The sequence below is a fragment of the Rissa tridactyla genome, chromosome 10 (genome assembly GCF_028500815.1).
Source record: "Rissa tridactyla isolate bRisTri1 chromosome 10, bRisTri1.patW.cur.20221130, whole genome shotgun sequence".
Taxonomy (NCBI): domain Eukaryota; kingdom Metazoa; phylum Chordata; class Aves; order Charadriiformes; family Laridae; genus Rissa; species Rissa tridactyla.
Genome location: NC_071475.1, coordinates 24,533,899 through 24,551,095, shown reverse-complemented (window position 1 = coordinate 24,551,095; position 17,197 = coordinate 24,533,899). Strand labels below are relative to the sequence as shown.

The 17,197-nt window shown below is 44.2% G+C and overlaps 1 protein-coding gene across 4 annotated transcripts in view; it reads left to right on the top strand.

The window, feature by feature from the left end:
- Positions 1–17,197, top strand: part of FGD3 (FYVE, RhoGEF and PH domain containing 3) — a 120,058-nt gene that overhangs the window by 24,247 nt on the left and 78,614 nt on the right. Inside the window, exon 1 of one of the 4 annotated variants that reach the window (XM_054216128.1) lies at positions 10,726–11,125. The exons of the other annotated variants lie outside the window; for them this stretch is intronic. The gene's annotated coding sequence lies outside the window, so the exon portion shown is untranslated. Of the gene's footprint in view, positions 1–10,725; positions 11,126–17,197 lie in introns of those variants that run through there. 4 annotated transcript variants of the gene reach the window in all.

Genomic DNA, 17,197 nt, shown 5'->3' with positions numbered 1-17,197 from the left:
GATCTACGTATAGATCCTCACAAAAATACAGTTTCTGTTTTGTATAATATTACTTTAATATAAATTGATATATGCCTCTTTCCATGTGCCAACGGATACCTTTTTAATAGAGTTGTGAAAGCGAATCCAATGCTCTTCTACTAGTGGAGGAGAAGACCTTTCCAACGTTAAACCTTGTAGTGGCAGCTGTGGAATGACCCTGCTTCAGCATAGCATGAAAAGGAAGGACGCTCTTTGCAAGACTTGAAGTTTTGCTTGGAAGCACTAATTTAAATCTTTTAAGGGAACGATCTCTTTGCGAGTATACTTTGCAAATACTCTGGTGCAAATGAATCTCTATGGTAAGATACTGGGTTCTTTTTACTGCTTCTTGCATGAAATGCTATTATGGTACTGACTTCTTTGCATGGTGTCGGTTCTCTGTGTGCTGCTTTACAGGTTTTTTTTCTGCAGAATTGCATATTCTGCTTGCATTGGACCGTGACTAATGTACGGATTTGCTTTCTCTAGCGCCAGTGATGTTCTGCCAGTGTTTTAGCAGGGGATTCCCTCAAGAATTCCCCGGCTTCTCCCATGTGGCCAGGAGTTGTGTGCATCAAGAATACATGTACTGCGTTTATTTACTTTGGGGAGTGGGAAAACAAAGGCTCCCGTTTACTTTTTTCTTTTCTGTTTTTTCTGAAAAGATACCACCAGCTCAACAGCTGGTGCCGGAGGGGGCGGCAGCCCTGTCACGGGAGCTGGGTAGGACGCCCTGGCCAGGAGTCCGTGCTCCAGTTCTGTTCCCGCTGTGAAACCTTGGCAACACTTTCCTTTTTTTTTTTTTAGTTCTTTTTTTTTTCCTTCCTTTTCTTTCATTTTCAAGCATTCTTTGTTTGGACTGTGAACAAAGACTGTTTTTAGTACGTACTTGTACAGTGCCTATCTTGCTGGGCTCTGCTTTCCTTTGGGATTGTTAGGTGCTTTTGTAGTAATAATAAAATTAAAACTAGACACTGGTCAAACAAGCTGCTATCAAAATGCTCTCACCAAGAGCAAGGGCTGTCGTTCCACGTCCAAAAAACACATGAAAGCCACAGAAATGCAGATGATGGCTTACCTTACATCAGGCGTATACGCCTGTTGAGCTAATTGCAGAAATTCATTCTCTTCACTGCCCCTTCCCCTCCTTTCCTTCTCCCCACGCCCTTCTGCACCCCCTGAAGCACATCCAAACGCTGCGGCCAGCGCTAGTGCTGTGTGGAGAGACCATGACCACCCACCAGGGCACCGGGGGGGGCTCGGGGAGACCTCTGTGTCCTGGTGGTGGGGGGTTTGTCTTTTTTTTTTTTTTTTTTTTTTCTTTTTTTTAGTATGGGGAGGATGATATGCTCCTGAGATCCTGTAGGATGACTGTGTCCGGGATTTGGCAAGAGGATGAGTAAAAGTAGCTTTAGAAAACGCAGCCTCTAATGAAGGTGTCTGTGTGCGGTTTGCTGTTTCGGGAAGGATCTATGGATTAAGTGCCCCTTTTTCATACTTGGCAAAATAAGCAAATGTGAGCATTTTTCAGCCTGTCTTTACTGCTGGACGTTTTTCTAGTACCGGATTTCAGAACTTCACAGACCCGAGCGCTAACAGTGTGCTGCTCTCTGGCACTGTCTGCTATGGCAGCAGAGATTAGAGGTTTGGGAAGAAAATTACTCGCTGGTGTGTTGTTTGTGAATAATTTTTTATTCCCGTTGCTCTTAAAGAGTCGATGCATAAAATGAATCGGGGAAAATTACTGTAACAGCAGCAAACTACCTCTTTGTAAGTTTGTAGTTATTAAAGGGAATGATTGTCCAGGTGTATACACATACATGTATTCACGTATACGTAAAATATATGCATGCGCGTGTGTATATATATATAAAATTAAGAATTATATATATAAAAATTTAAAAAGAATTGACCTGACTCATGCTCTTGCTAAAGCCGTTCAGAGTACACAACTGTGGTTCCCTTTGTACAAAGGCTATCTTTGTTTTTCACGTGAAGTCATAGTCTATTTAAAACTCTTGTGTTTTAATAATGGATTTTGCTGGAAACTGGAGGAAATGAGTCCGTGGGGTTTTGTCCTGATAAAAACCAAATTGGAAATTGCCAAGTCAACTGTGAATAAATACAAATGTCATATTTTGTTGTTTCTGCTTTCCGGTTTTGTTCCTCTTTTCTCAATGTTTTGGAAAAAAATCATAAAGCTCACATCAGTGACTTCATACAAGTAAGTTCTACTTAACTTTCAAAGCGTATACTGACAACGGAAATAAAATGAGCATGGCAAAAAGGCACTTCACACCTTTCACATTCATTTCTGATGCAGGTTTGCTGCTGAAGGCAGGTACTAGCACTGCCTGGCTGTTGGGTGATGATGGTGATAATCATCCATTACCAGTACAACGAAATTTAGTACTTACTGGACACATGAAATGGAAGTAGCAAAGATTTTTTTATACGAAGACACATTCATCTGGTTTTATTGCTGAATAATTTTTTTCCTTTTAGAAGAAAAATTAGCAAGCTTAAGTAGCTGAAGTTATTTGGGCGTTTAACCTTCTTTTGACACCAGTTACACCCTTCAAGTGACTTAAACTTCTCTGTTTCTTTTTCCTGCAGGATCTTAAGGGGAAGTGTCTAAAATAAGTTGCAGAAGTCCATATGACCAGGGCAGAATTTTCTCTTCAGTTTGTTTAAGCCTAAAAAAGCAAAGATGCAGAGTCCTTAAAGGAATCTTATCTTTGCAGCAGAGGTGACTGACAGCAAAGCTAGTTCCATTTTCTTAAAACTTATTTGGTTTTCGAAAACTTATCTACCAGCTGAGCAGTGATAAAACACCATTGCTGGCTTTATACCACCAAGGAAGCTCCAAGTGTACTGAACAATCATGCTGTAAAGTTGCAACGCCCCTGTAGTAACTGCAGATTTGGTGAGGGGGGTATAATTGATAAACACTGTTTCATAAGAAAAAACTTTATTGATATTTTAAACCAGCCTTAGTTTTCAGGCTAGCAACTCTAAGCTGTATTAGCATGTACGAGGAACATTTCTGCTGGTGTATGAGAAGGAAATGCCAGCCATCAGCAGAGATAGGTTTTAAAATGCTTAAAAAAAATCATTTCAGCATCCTTTCTTGTGACTCGGACTAGGTGAGAATACGTGGGAAACCTGCATGGCTCACAGAAAGCATCCTGAGTTGACCCCAGTCAGCTCTGCGCAGGGGAAAATTGTAAAAGTGCATATTGCAAACCACAGCCCACCCCTGGATACAGCAGATACCTCTGTAAATCCATTTTCAAGAGCTGCTGCGCCATTTCAGTGTGAGTTGTTTTACTTGGGAAGCCATAGCGTATTCGCGTGGCGCACTTGTGTAGCTCTCAGACAAGTCAATAGTTGTACATTTTTGTTGGTTATTTAAAAGTTAGCACTCCATTCAAAAGAACGGCTCTTTTGCGTAATGTTACGGTATGGCTCAAGTGATTCAGTGCATCCTCTGGGTTTTTTGGTGATGTTTTTGCCCCATGCAACTACTGATACGATTAATACACAGCAGTTGAAGCGTCTGCATCAGGTACGTAGTGTGCAGTTAGGGAAGCTGCCAGCGTTTCCCTTTGTTTCGTACGCAGGTGAACGTAGTTGTCAGTATTAAATAAAGGGTAGACAAATAACAGGTATCTCCTTGTTGCCTGTGTACATGATTTGAAGTGTTAGTTTATCCTTAACCATGGCCTTTTTTTTTTTTTTTTCAATTATACCTCTATTTTCTTCTTCCAGTGAGAGGTTATCAATAATCTAAAAGCTACTAGCAACTGAGAGATTAATTCTTCATTTCGTTGCCTGCGAACAATTCTAATAAAAAGCTTCCAAGATTCCAGGAGGATCACATATAATGAATAGCCATCCACCTGTCATTCGTGTTCCAGTTACTCTTTCTCGATAAAAGACTGAAGTCTGTTTTTTCCCTTAGCTTTGCCCATCTGATATCTTGCCTTTTTCCTAGGAGACGCGGTATGATATGTTGTGTTACGTTCCTCAAGCCCAGTGGTATTCGCCACTTAAGCACAGGAATGTAGGCTGGTAAGGATCCGTTGCTATTTAGCTGTTGGAAAGTCTAGAACAGTAATGCTTTTTTATTTGTTCAGCGAGTCTTTGAAGAAACCTCCTGGATATCCTTTCCGGCCACACCTGGCTACATGTGATTTTTATATACATATAAAAATATATGTGTTCTTCGATTTTTGATGATCCACGGATGCTATTCCTGTAATTTCTTGGCCTTCAGCTGTGCCTCAGTTGTTACCTTTGTCTCTCCCTGGCAGGCTACCTTCCAAAGAGCAGGATAATACAGCTGAACTGCTCCCATGTGAATTCCCCTGCTCTTGCGGAGCTTCCTCGGTAGTCAACAGCGTGGCTTTTTAATCTGGTTTCCTGAGGAAGTGGGGTTTATGCAATTGTGCTGTCTGTCCTTCCTTGCTCTTGCGACTGCAGGCTCATTCCAGAGCAGGCTGATGAAAGGGGTAAAGAGCTCCAGAATACGTTGGGTTTTTTTTTTTTTCTTTTTCCTTTCAGCTTTTCCAAAATCCATTATTCGAATAGACAGGTCGCTAGAGAGGAGGAGACAAGTGGGCAAAACCATCGGGCTGGCACCTGCCAGCTGGGCGATGGACACATGGGTTGCTCCAGACTAGCCCCGTCCCGCGCGGGTGGGTGCCTGCTGGGGACGTGAGGGGCACGCCGTGGAAAGCTGGCGTCGCTGGGAAGGGACACGGCCAGAACCATGTGGGCCTGGGCTGGGTGGGCCACGCAGAGCTGCTCCTCGCCTTTCGGCTGCAGCCGTGGCTGGGCTGCTCTGGTTTCTGGCTGTTTGGATTTTTAAGCCTCGTCAGCCCTTCCCCATGGCTTGCTTCTAGCAGTGGGTGTTCGGTGGTGTTTTGCCGCGTTTGCGTTGGCAGATTTAGTTCTGCTCTTCCCCGAGTTTGTGTAGGAATTGTGATTTTGCTTTGAGTGAAACTTTGCTATTAGTGGTCATAAAGACGTGATGGTGGGGGCAGCTGTGGGAGCACAGGAAAGCACAGAGTATCGTGCCCTGTGCGAGTCTCTGTGTACCATGTAATCAGCAGAACTTACTTCTATTGCGATGTCATAAAATAAATAACATTCGCATTTTATTTGTATTAGGCTTTTTTGATTTGTGGCCTAGTGAAGAAACACTGAAATCCTGTTTGGGGAGGAAAATGGGTGGAAATACGTGGATTAGGCTGTTTGCTCTCTGCCTCGCGGGAACGTGGACTACCTTCCCTCTGGGGTTTCTCCACTCCTGTACCAGCAGTATGTCTTCTAGGGATGGTATATGTATGAACGTAATATTGCTTCATCTTCCTGCTGGGAGATGTTCTTGGGGAAGACATCTTTTCATACAGTTTGGGGGTTTTTTTTCCCATCTCTCAAAGAAAAGGTGCTCTTCCACAAGCTGCATGTTGAAAAAGCCTTTAGTAATTCCTGTGCGTTCAGAGACAGCGCGTGGGGACTTTTTTCACGTGGAAAATTTAAATACGTTAGTAAGAGCTGATGGTCAACTGAGGTCTGTGGAAGTTGCTGTTGCTTTGTGGGAAATACTGGGCAGTGAGTATTGCGCTTCTGTCGCATTGCATTGATGTCCCTGCACCCAGCAGCTCTTGAGCTGAATCAAACGAAATTTGTATCAAATCTAATCAGTTTGATGAAACTGTATTGACCATCTTTGCCGGGATTTTGGTGCCAGGCTTCAGTTTAACGTGGATTATTTTTGGTTGGCTTTTAACGGGCGCTCGTTGACAAGACCCAAGGAGGGGGAGCGCGGCATTGGTGTGGAGCCGGGGTCTCGCCGCAGCAGCCGCCGTGGAGCGGTGCGTGGCAGTGCCCGCCCTGCTTTTGCCGATGGGCTCTTCTCAGTTCTGCAAGCGACAGCAAAATCATTGAGGTGATCTGTTTCATACTACGTGTGATAATTGTCCGTAACAGAAATGCTACCTTGCATTTGAACGATAAGCTGACGATGCTCCTTATCGAGCCTTCCTGAAACTAGTCATCCTTGCTACGGCCTCAGCTCTGCAACAGGTTCATCCTTGTCACGCAATTTTTAATTGCAATTGAGCATTAATTACCATCTGCGCAAATTCCAATATGTAAATAAAATTCCAGTTCTCCAGCTCCTCCTTGGAAGGCTCTTACACCACGCTTGTTTCAGGCAGCGTCCCCCCAGCATCTCTGAGAAGTTCCCTGCTTTTCAGCTGTATGAAATTCAGTGAAAATGAAAGTAAGTTGAGATAAAATTGTAGTGGTAGTAGTAAAACACATTTTCTTCTCTTGGTGTAGTCCCACGCAGCCTGGCTTTAAAGCATCTCCAGCGAGTAGCAGCGTTGCCATCAGCGAAGCCCCCTCCCCTTCCCACATTTATTTCCATGGTAACCCGGGGAAGGCATTCTGCAGCCTCAAAACTACTTTTGCTCTTTCATCATGCAAGCTGGCATTGTCAAGGGCTGAGTGTATTCCTACAGCTTTGAATGAATATAAAAAAAAAAAAAAAAAAAAAAAAAGGCTGAATTTGGATGGGCAGTTGTTATTTGGGAGGCCCTACAGCAGGAAAGAACGGGCAACCTTCAAGTGACCTAGTGTCCGTACGCTGCTTAGTAAGGAAAAAACAGTCTTGCTTCATTAATTGATTAACTTGGAGGGTGGGGGCTATCAGAATGATCCGTCCGTGAAGTGAATGCGGCGATTTCCTGAATCGGCTTGGAGGTAGGGGGGAAAGGGGCAGATGGCTGGCCAGGCTGTGCTGGTGAGCCGCCGGTAAGCTCGCATGCTGGGATCTGTTGCAAATCTTGCTTTCTCGTGGAGTCTTTAATGTCTTTTCAGGTATCATTTAGAAAATGGTGTCTTAACAGATGCCTGCTCTTTGACTGTATTATGCATTTGCCTTTTATTGGTGTAGAAGCGGGGATGTTTAGCGGCATTTGGCAACGCGTGCTCTGTGTGAGCAATTTAGGAGCTGGTAGTAAAGTGTTTGCTGTGTTTCCTGCCATAATGAGCTGGATTGATTATATGATCTCTACAGTGCATGCTTTCTAAAATCCGTACTTATGCAGCATTTGCGTGTAGATGTTGGGAGAATTTTATTATATTTGAGCAGGCTAAGGCTATTTGATTGCTATGTGTGATAAGAGTAGCATGTGGAACTGGTAGGACGCGGTGAAAGAATTGCAATTGCTTGCAAGCAGTAGCTGCAAACAAGGAGGAATGAAATGATGTTGTAAGTAATTATTTTTAAAACATTCTGAAAGTGGAAACCTGTCTTAATACAAGCATGGTCAGAAGCGTTTCAAACGGTATCCTTATCTTGTATGATAAACGGATTGGACAGATTATTGTTTTTAATTTTCTGCCTGTTTGCAGAAAAATGTCTGTTTCGATGTTGTCCGAGTACATGAATCGCAGTGCAGTAATAGTATTGATTAAAATATTTCAGGGCTTCTGCCTGATCAAAGGATTAGATTGCCATTCGATTGGCTTGTGACAAGCCGGGAGGATTTTTGTTTTTCCTTCCTTGCATTATTTGGTTGGGGAGGGGTAAAAATGTAGCTTTCTTCTAAATGTGTCTGAAGTACATAATGGCTGTGAAGTCACCATGACAACACAGGGACCTGCATCAGATATTTCCTCCACCCCTTCTCTGTTTTGTTGTTTTCTAAATATTTGTTATTTATGCATTCTCTGAGATGTTTGAGGGGAGGATCTTAAAGCTCCCATTGGTATGGGACTTTTAATGATACCCAGCTCTTAAAGTAAATCGTGTTTGCAGGGTTTTCTTTGATTAAGTTCAGTCCGATGTATAGAATTGTACAGCTAAGGTGGGGTCTAATCAAGAACATGAGCGCTTCCAGCAGGAGCTAAGGGTCTGCCTTTCCCACAGTTCCAGCATTGGAGCCCTGAAGACTTGTGTTGAGCTCTTTGCGTGGTCCTGGAGCTTCCAGTGTTCCCATGGCATTGCCATGTGGGACGTGGGGCCTAGGGACTTCTGGCAGTTTCGTATGAGCTGAGGTGTAACAAACAGCATCTTTTTTCAGGCATGACTGGAGTTTGGGGCAAGCTTGGGGACAGCAAGGAAAAAGTCTGATCGTGGTCAAGAAACAAACAGTTCTTACACTCTTCTTTGCTAAGGGGGGCTGAATGCACCTCCCAGGCAGAAAGAGGGTGGAGGTTTTTGCAAGATGCGGTGCCAGACGTTCTTCCCACTCGTTGGGAATTTCTAAAGATGCGCTGCCTGGGGTGGAGCGATACTTGTCTTCGGTTCCCCTCTTGGTCTGAGGCACTCAAATTGCACCACTCAACAATTTTCCCAGCCTGCCGAGGGTTAGACCGTACAGGGCGCATCAAGCTCTTCTGAAGAGCTTGAAGAGCATTATTAGATCGCCGGGTTAGAGAGGGTGTGCAAGAAAGGCAGTCACTGCAGCACGGTGCTTAAGAGGCTTTGGTGGGGAGTGGTGGTGGGAGAGCATCTGGCTTCTGATCTCCACTCCCACAGCTGTGGGCACGCGCGTGGAGTTAGATGGGTGCTTAATTTGTGGTTAGTGTTTTGGGGTGACCAAACTCCGGAATCCTCTAGGTGAGTATTTACTTTGGGGAGTAGACGTCTTACCTGGAGGTCTCTCCCTAGTGCCGCCATCTGCCTCCTTTCGGCAGGATTTGTAGGATGGGAGGGAAGGCGTTTGTTTCACACTTGTAACAGCAACCCGTGTAATTCAGAGTGAAGTTAGTGGAATGATGCGTAGTAGCAGGTGTTCTGTGGAGATGGTGTTTCAATGTCAGAGAAGGGTAATGATGTACTTCGAAGTTAACATTATACTTCTTGATGGAAAAAAACCACTGTAATTTGGGTAAATGGAAGGTAAAAATCATTGTAGTTGTTGTCGCTTGTAGTATCTGTGTGTGTAGTATCTGTGATGTCTTCTGAGAACATATGGATTTACTTGCCCTTGTGGCAGAGTTGTGAGCATGTTTCAGTAGTGAGGCAATTAAAAAGCAAATACAACACAACGGTGGCTTTTGTCTTTGTCTTATTACCCTGCATGCTTGTTGACGCGAGGAGATGAAAATCTGGGCATTTTCCTCTCCACTCACATCAACCTGATGTTTCGCTTGCTACCACATGAATAATATGACTTCTTTTTAATTTGGAAAAGTGTCGAGTTCTGTCTAATACTGGAGCTGAAGTTCCAAGTAACGTTTAACAGGAATTATCTGGAGCTGGGTAGGATTGTGTCCTTTGAAGAACCGCGTGTCTACGTGATACAGCTGATTTCCTCTTCTCCTTAATGTTACCTGATGTTATCATTTCAAATATAGCAACTGTGTAGAAAATCCAGTCCTAAGGAAATTCATCTCGAGTGTATGGGAAAAGATTTCATTTGAGCCAGAGGCTAAAAACAAGGAGATAAATCAGTGATGAGAACAACAAGTAAGAGCACGAGTCTGATGGAGTTAGGTTATACAGATTTTTGTGGTTACGTACCTTGCTTTCAAGATCCATAAAGTTAGCAAACATACCATAAACACTAGAGGCAAAAACTTGAAAGTCATGAATTTAGGAGTAGTTCAAAACCGAACCAAACGAAACCTAACCCTCCCCCCAGCGACAAACAAGGAAACAAACCCCCTCTTCTTCCCAAGGTTCGAGCCAAGCTGGGTGCTGTAAGGAAACCCAAACCAGAAGAAATCCCTGTAGATGTATGAAGGTCCACTGGGGATAGGGCAGATTGGCATGAAGATGGCATTACAGCATTCTTAAGGTACTTAAGGGTCCTGGGGATTGAAAGGATGCTTTTTACTCCATCTGATGTTAGCAGTAGTGCTTTAAGAGCCCACTGACACTCACCTGAAATCAAGGCATTTGGCTTTTTTTTTTTCTTATTAATTTTGTCCTATTAATTTACTAAGTTGGGAAGGGAAAGACTTGGTTTCAGTCCTGCAGAATAGGATTACATTCGTTTGCAGTATTTTATTAGGAATGACCTGGTTTTGTCCTGTGTCGGAGACTGGCGCTAGCTTGTAGCGTAACGCCTCTTCTTGCTCTTTCCCAGCACACGGGGACTGTTGGCATATGGACTGCCATGAAGAACTGCATCCAAGGTCTAAAAATTCTTTCCAATTTATAGGGTCCTTTCCCCAGACCCCCACAAAAAAAGTGAAGAATTCACCATAGCGAATAAATTCACACTTCACTGTTAAAATGGAATCCTGTTTTTATAGAGCTGTTTTCCTTTGCCTTCCCCCCGAAAGAAAACCCCAAAAGTTTCTGCGTTTGCAAGTTGCACCAGGAAACCAAAATTGAGCATTCTCACTTAAGCATGGGATCAGTTCAAGTTTCATTTCCCCTATAAATGCAGATATGGCATTAAATAACCCTTACCACAAAAATGACAGAGGTCTGGGAAAAATGCTTCACTGAAAATTCTAAAGCTCTCAACCTCTTTGGTTATCAAAGACAGGCTGGTTTTAACTTGAGTTAAACGTATTGAATGACTGGCCAGAATGCCATGGTCTGGGAGGGTGGGAAGATGAAACTGTTGTTACTTTGCTTGTAAAGGTGATTTTGTTTTTAAGAAGAAAGAAAAGTGTCAATTTTTGCATACTTCTTTCAATACTGCTGATTCCTGTGAAAGTATTTTGTTGCAGAGCAAGAGGTTTCCATATTCTTTTCCATGCCATTATGCAAAAATAATTGAGACGCAATACTTCTGCCTGCTGGCCAGTTGAATTGCTGTAGCCCGTGTCGTTCACAGGGTTTTGCAGAGCGCAGGACCTGTCAAAATAGCTGCCCTATCTGTTGCTTGATACGCTGGCGTGGAAATAGATGACACACGGAGAGGTCGTGGAGCTCCCGCGAGTTGAGTCTCCCGTCCAGAGGAGCTGCCCAGTGCTCCTGCGTTCCCTCCGAGCAGCCTGGATAGAGAAATACGAAGGGCTTCGGGACTGGGTCCTTAAAGAGTTAAGTGCAGAGAAGTACTAACCAGTGAATATTTAGGTCATGGAGGACTGAGACTGGAGAAGGGCTGCACATTCGCGACAGCTGGTGGGTTTTCTGTTGGTAATAGACTGGAGAATATCTTCTGTCTTGTCTTAACACTGGGTTTTGAGTTTCTAATTGTACTTTCTTTTGCATTTGTGTTCTTCGTTGCATTTGCGTTGCTTTGCAAGAGGTGAGGTGTGCAATGGGTCTCTAAATGGGCTTTCTGGAACTATTACTTGTGTCTTCCGTCATGTCCTACATCCCGAGTTGGAGCTGATTTCCCAAGAATAGTAAATGTTTTGAAGATGAAATAGGGGTAATTTGTTGTCTTTTCTGAGGCAATGCTTCCAAAATTCAGTGTCTTCCTGACTTTCTGCAGGGCTCTGACCCATAAACCACTTCTCAACCGTACGGGTAGTCCTGGCTTTGAACACTGCGGGTGAGTGTTTGGGTGACACGTGTTGTAACTGTAGTCGTGTGAGCAGTACCCCTGAAATCCGTGGGATTACTCCTGCGTCTGGCCACGGCCACGTTCGGGCTTGAAAAACTTTAATTTAGCATCCTGGGTAAGGCCTGCAGGAGTTTGTTGTGTTTGTTGTGTTCCCTCTCTGCTCTGGGCCAGACGCACCCCTAGAAGCTCGGTATGACGGCGCTTGCCTGCAGCTGAACCTGTGTGAAACAGTTCTGCTCAGGGAGACTTTTATCCAAGCACAGCCGTGCTAACGTGGCTGGAAAATAAAAGAAGTTGGATTAGCACAGAATTTTTAATAGTCTTGCGAGAAGGGCTGGGTGTCAGTGGTTTGGAGAAGAGTCCACTGAATAAAGCTTACTGAAAACACTACATTAATGGGGCTTCTTTTATGGTTAGTGTCTGTATTTACATGGGAAAAGTAGGGTGAGGATGAGTAAGGGACACTGAAACACTTGCTGATGTAGCAAAAAAGTGACCATGTTTCTGAAAGGGTAAGATTCACTTTTGGAAATGGAATTATTTCATGCCTTTGTTCATGGTTCTAGAATTTGTAAATTGTCATTCAGTGAAAATAACTCGCGGTAATTGATTTTGCTTTTTTTCTTATCAATGGACTTGGTGTTTCTGATTAGTTTCTTGTCTACTTCAGGAGAGGGTTATCTGTATTTGGGAATGAATTGGGTTTTTTGCTTGGCATTGTTGAGAATTGCTCAAACTATACTATTACCATCGACGTCCACAGGAAATGAAATGCAACGTTAGTATAGGTGTAAACCCTGAGTAGCCCCCACACCCCCTGCACTCATGATTAGAAAGGTAACTTTAAAATGTTAAGAAAAGACAGGCAAACATTCCCATTAATATGGTATTCTCTCCTGGTTTCTTATATTTCCAGGGAAGTGGAATTACATGCTTTTTTTAAACGTTAAGGTAAAAATAGGTAGCGTATACTTTGCTGTGTACAATAGAACTTCCATCTCTTCCTACTTTCATAATAATTTTGTTTGGCAATAATTTTAGTGTGGGTAGATCAAGGCAGGGGCATTGCTGGTGGCACAAAGCTGGGGGGGGTGGCTGACACCCCAGAAGGCCGTGCCGCCATCCCGAGAGACCTGGACAGGCCGGAGATCTGGGCAGAGAGAAACCTTATGAAATTCAACCAGGGCAAGTGCAGGGTGCTGCACCTGGGGAGGAATAACCCCCTGCACCAGGACAGGTTGGGGGTGACCTGCTGGAGAGCAGCTCGGTGGAAAGAGACCTGGGAGTCCTGGTGGACAACAGGGTGACCATGAGCCAGCAATGTGCCCTTGTGCCCAAGAAGGCCAATGGCATCCTGGGGTGCATCAAGAAGAGTGTGGCCAGCAGGTGGAGGGAGGTCATCCTCCCCCTCTGCTCTGCCCTGGGGAGGCCGCGTCTGGAGCACTGTGTCCAGTTCTGGGCTCCCCGGGTCAAGAGGGACAGGGAACTGCTGGAGAGGGGACAGCAAAGGGCTGCCAAGATGCTGAGGGGACTGGAACACCTCTCTGATGAAGAAAGGCTGAGGGATTTGAGGGCTGAGGGATTCTTCAGTCTGGAAAGAAGACGGCTGAGGGGGAACCTCATCAACGCTTATAAATACTGAAAGGGTGGGTGTCAGGAGGATGGGGCCAGGCTCTTCTCAGTGGTGCCCAGGGACAGGACAAGGGGTAACGGGCACAAACTTGAGCATGGGAAGTTCCACCTAAACCTGAGGAGGAACTTCTTTGCTGTGAGGGTGGCAGAGCCCTGGCACAGGCTGCCCAGAGAGGTGGTGGAGTCTCCGTCTCTGGAGACATTCCAACCCCGCCTGGAGGCGTTCCTGTGCCACCTGCTCTGGGTGACCCTGCTCTGGCAGGGGGTTGGATGGGATCATCTCCAGAGGTCCCTTCCCACCCCTGCCATTCTGTGATTCTGTGATTAAATGGTGGCATCTTTGCAATTGAGAGACAAAATGTTCACAAAATTCAAATGTAGCTGTGTCTAGTGCTCTCGAAACAATGAGCTTTGAGGCAGTATCTGTAGCCTTGATCTGAAAGATTGTTCTGTCTTTTACATGAAAATAAATAATTTCTACCTTACGCGTTTTCTGAGCTGCAGTCTCTTGTGCTTGTTCTGAGCAGGGTATTCTGATGGCAACGTTCCATTTACTTTTTTCTGCTATTATTTTTAAAAAGTAGAAATTGAATCTGACAGTCTGGTGCCCTGAAGTATTCAGCTGACAGCGAAATTGTCTAAATGATACGTGCTCGTTTATTTCTGCACTTGCCCCGTGTTGTGTGCCCAAAGTACAGCAGTTTGGATGAATGTTCGTTTTTATGCTGCGGTAGTGCGAGAGAACACTAAGAGAATATTTCAAAGTAGGGAAAATCCTGGTTTTTTTCCTTCATCCTTATGTACTTGGAAACCGACTAAAGAGCTCTCTCAAATAGTATGTGAATGTGTTTATTAAATTAACATGAAATGGGTTTATTTCTAAGCCACTTAATTAAATCTAGGGGGACATGCAATGCAAGTCTCTCGGGCTACGCGTTGCTGCCGGTCTGGAGCGTGCTCAGAGAGAAGGGATGAACTCGGTGGGGTCAGGCAGCGATGTGGCGCGCTGGGTGCTTTGGTCCGAATGCTGGTGGAGTGGTGGAGAGAAAGTTGTCTTGACCTTAAAGAAAAAAAAATAATTGAAAAAGGTCAGAAGAAAAGCGTATTGGGAACTTTCTACAGACGCGTTTTCTGCCTAAAACAGTGGTGTCCAACATTGGTTTACCTGTTGGCTCAGTTACTGAATGGAGCTAATAGAGGAAAAACAGTGTACTGTACTCCCTTCGTTGACTTCAGCTTCGGTTAAAAAAATTTTTTTGCTACATCATGTTGTCACCATGGTGTTGCTCGTGGTTTTAATGAATCCTTCAGAATAACTGATTGAGAGCCTACATTAAAAGTGCGTCATGTTTCCGTCCTTGCCTAATTTGTATTGTGTCTATGGATCAAAAACCACACTTCCATGGGCACAAAAGATAGTTGTGCTGTGCAAATTAAGAGTCATCCTGCCGAAAGCAGTGGCGCTGCCCTCCTACCCCCGTTCCCATGATCTGTGGTGTGTGCCCACGTGGTGTGTTTGGAGCGCAGCTGAGGAAAGCAGAGAAAAGGAAAGTGAGGGCCAAGAACACAAGTTTAACATGTCACCAACTTATCAATGGCTTCAGCAGTGAGGCAAAAATTCTGGTGGGAGAATAATTCCTCTGATGGGTATGGACGGATCTATTGCTACATGTAAAGTAGCTCCCAGCAATGCTTTGAATCATAATTAGGGGAAAAAACAGAAGCGTATTCAGTATGTAAAGTACAGCAGGTGTGACCATCGGTTCTCTTTAATGTAGAGGAATTTTCCTGTCAACAGAAGGAGTATTTCAGACGGGACCTGCAGTAGTTGAAGTGTTTTTCCACCAGCAGCGCTGGCTGGTAGTTACTACAGGGCTACTGGCTGCAAGTTGCACGGTTGCATTAGTCCAACACGGGTTCAGTGCTGCCAGATCTGCTGAGTTTTCTGGGTTAAAATTTGGATGAGGGAAGTCAAAACGTAGGGAGGATTCAGATGAACCTGTATCTTGGAGACAAGAGTTAAAAATACTTCTGCCGCAGTTTACATGTAATAAGAACAATGAGAATTAGACTGCTATCGGTGGGTGGGCTAATGATAGCCACCTAAGGATACCAGATTTCATGTGGTTTCGTTAAGCCCTGGACTGTCCACCTCCCTTCGTAATGAGTTTTCCACCAAAGTACTTGCTGTTTCTCGACACAGCTGTGCACAGTGCAGGCACTTGGGTTTTGCAGATCAGTACTGTTGTGTCATGCAGCGATAAAATATTGCTTCCTTGTTTATCCTTTGCTGATCATACCACCATTAATACTTTCTTTGGTGGTATAGATTACGTTCCTTTCAAGCTTGGTAATTACATTGTCTTCAACGTGTGGTGAAATTTAAGCCATTGTCCACCCTGTGAGGACCGTCTGCTGATGAATAGCTGCATGCGCTGGTACTCACACTCGCTCCAATTCATCTGGCGAAGAATTGGGTTTTGGATGTTAATTATCCAGACAAATCAGCAATCGATTTAAAGCATTGTTAAGGACAAAGAAAAGAATAAATAGCTTCTGCAAAATATGGCATTGTGAATGGTACTGATAGTATCTGCTGTAATTTGTCTGTCTGCCTTTGAAAGCGCTGTGCAGAAAGATGAGCTTAGCTTTTTGAGGTGATTGCCCATAGTGAGTATGAATATTAGCCTGTTCCTTCCTTGGTATCAAAAAGACAAAAGGCAAATTCATCATGTGCTTTTTGTAAAAATAAACAAACCAAAACAAGCTACTTAAAACTGGGCCTGAATCTTGCAGTCCTCCTGCGAAGCGTCCCTGGTTTCAGTATCTGTTCATGCTTTCGTGCTCCAGGAGAGGCATTGGCAGGGTGGGAGATGGGTGCTGAGAACTGTGCTGAAGCACGCGGCACGTTGGAACGAGTTTGGGAGCTGATTTGGGTCAGATTAGGGGGATGGCTGTGTATGCACACGCGGTATTTAAGCTACGGTAACACCACCAATGAATCGATGCTGCTGGGTGGCTGGTGCCCCACTGGGGGGACTGTCGGCGTCTCTGTGAAGTGGTGCAAAGTGCCACCCACAGATTGATTCTGATGATGAGAAAGGAGGTGAATGCACGTATAAAATGGAGTTTGACCTCATAAATACCGTGTTGTGCTGCCTCATAGCCAGTGAACGCGCTCTCGCTTGAGGTGTGTTTTCTAACACAACAACTTGAAAAGCTTGCTCGTCTAAGAAATGCACGTGAATGGTTGTGTGACGCACACAAAGGCTTTAAACCAGTTTTACCATTACCCTTTATAGTTTAATAAGAAAGACTAGGGCCTGAATTATTTCGGAATACCTTTCTGCCAAGGCACCTCTCTACCCACGTTGTCCTGCTTCGTCTGATGTGCTGCTGTATCCAGGTACCTACGAACTAAAGTGGGTTCAGAAATAGGGAAGTGTTGATTCTCTCTTGGTTGTGGATGAGTGCTGCTTAGGAGAGTTTTATTTTTGCTTAATGGGACTTCGTTAAGTTTTGAAAGAAATTCTCATTTTTTTAGTGGAAAACAGAACGTTTGAAAAATCTCCAGGAATGATTTCCACTCCTCCCTCCCAGTTTTAACTTCTGAGCCAAGTGAGAAGAGAGGATTAAACGCAGCTTCTGCAGTGCAACATACAGAATCCCTTTGTGCTGTTAGGCTTGAGTCTCTTCTCAGGTAGCCTGAAAATGTTAATTGAATTGAAGTAGTTAAGGGACCAGTACTGGCCTTTGATATGCTGCTACTGAAGTTTGGGGTTTTTTGGGTTGGTTTTTTGTTTTTCCCCTGTTTTTTCCATTTGTCCTAAATTAAGGAATGCCCTAAACCAAAAGAAGAATTTTAACCTTATAAGAATCCAGGAATACAACCGTTTGCGACCAAATTATGGCAGAACAGTAAGTTACTGTCTTATCAGCTCAGATCCTCGGTGGTTAACGTGCGAGCTCTTAGCTTGCCCCAGTTTTGAGGTAAAGCGTGTCAGTTTGAGGTTTCTCGTTCTCTGCGCTCACCCAGGCAATGATGGCAGGTC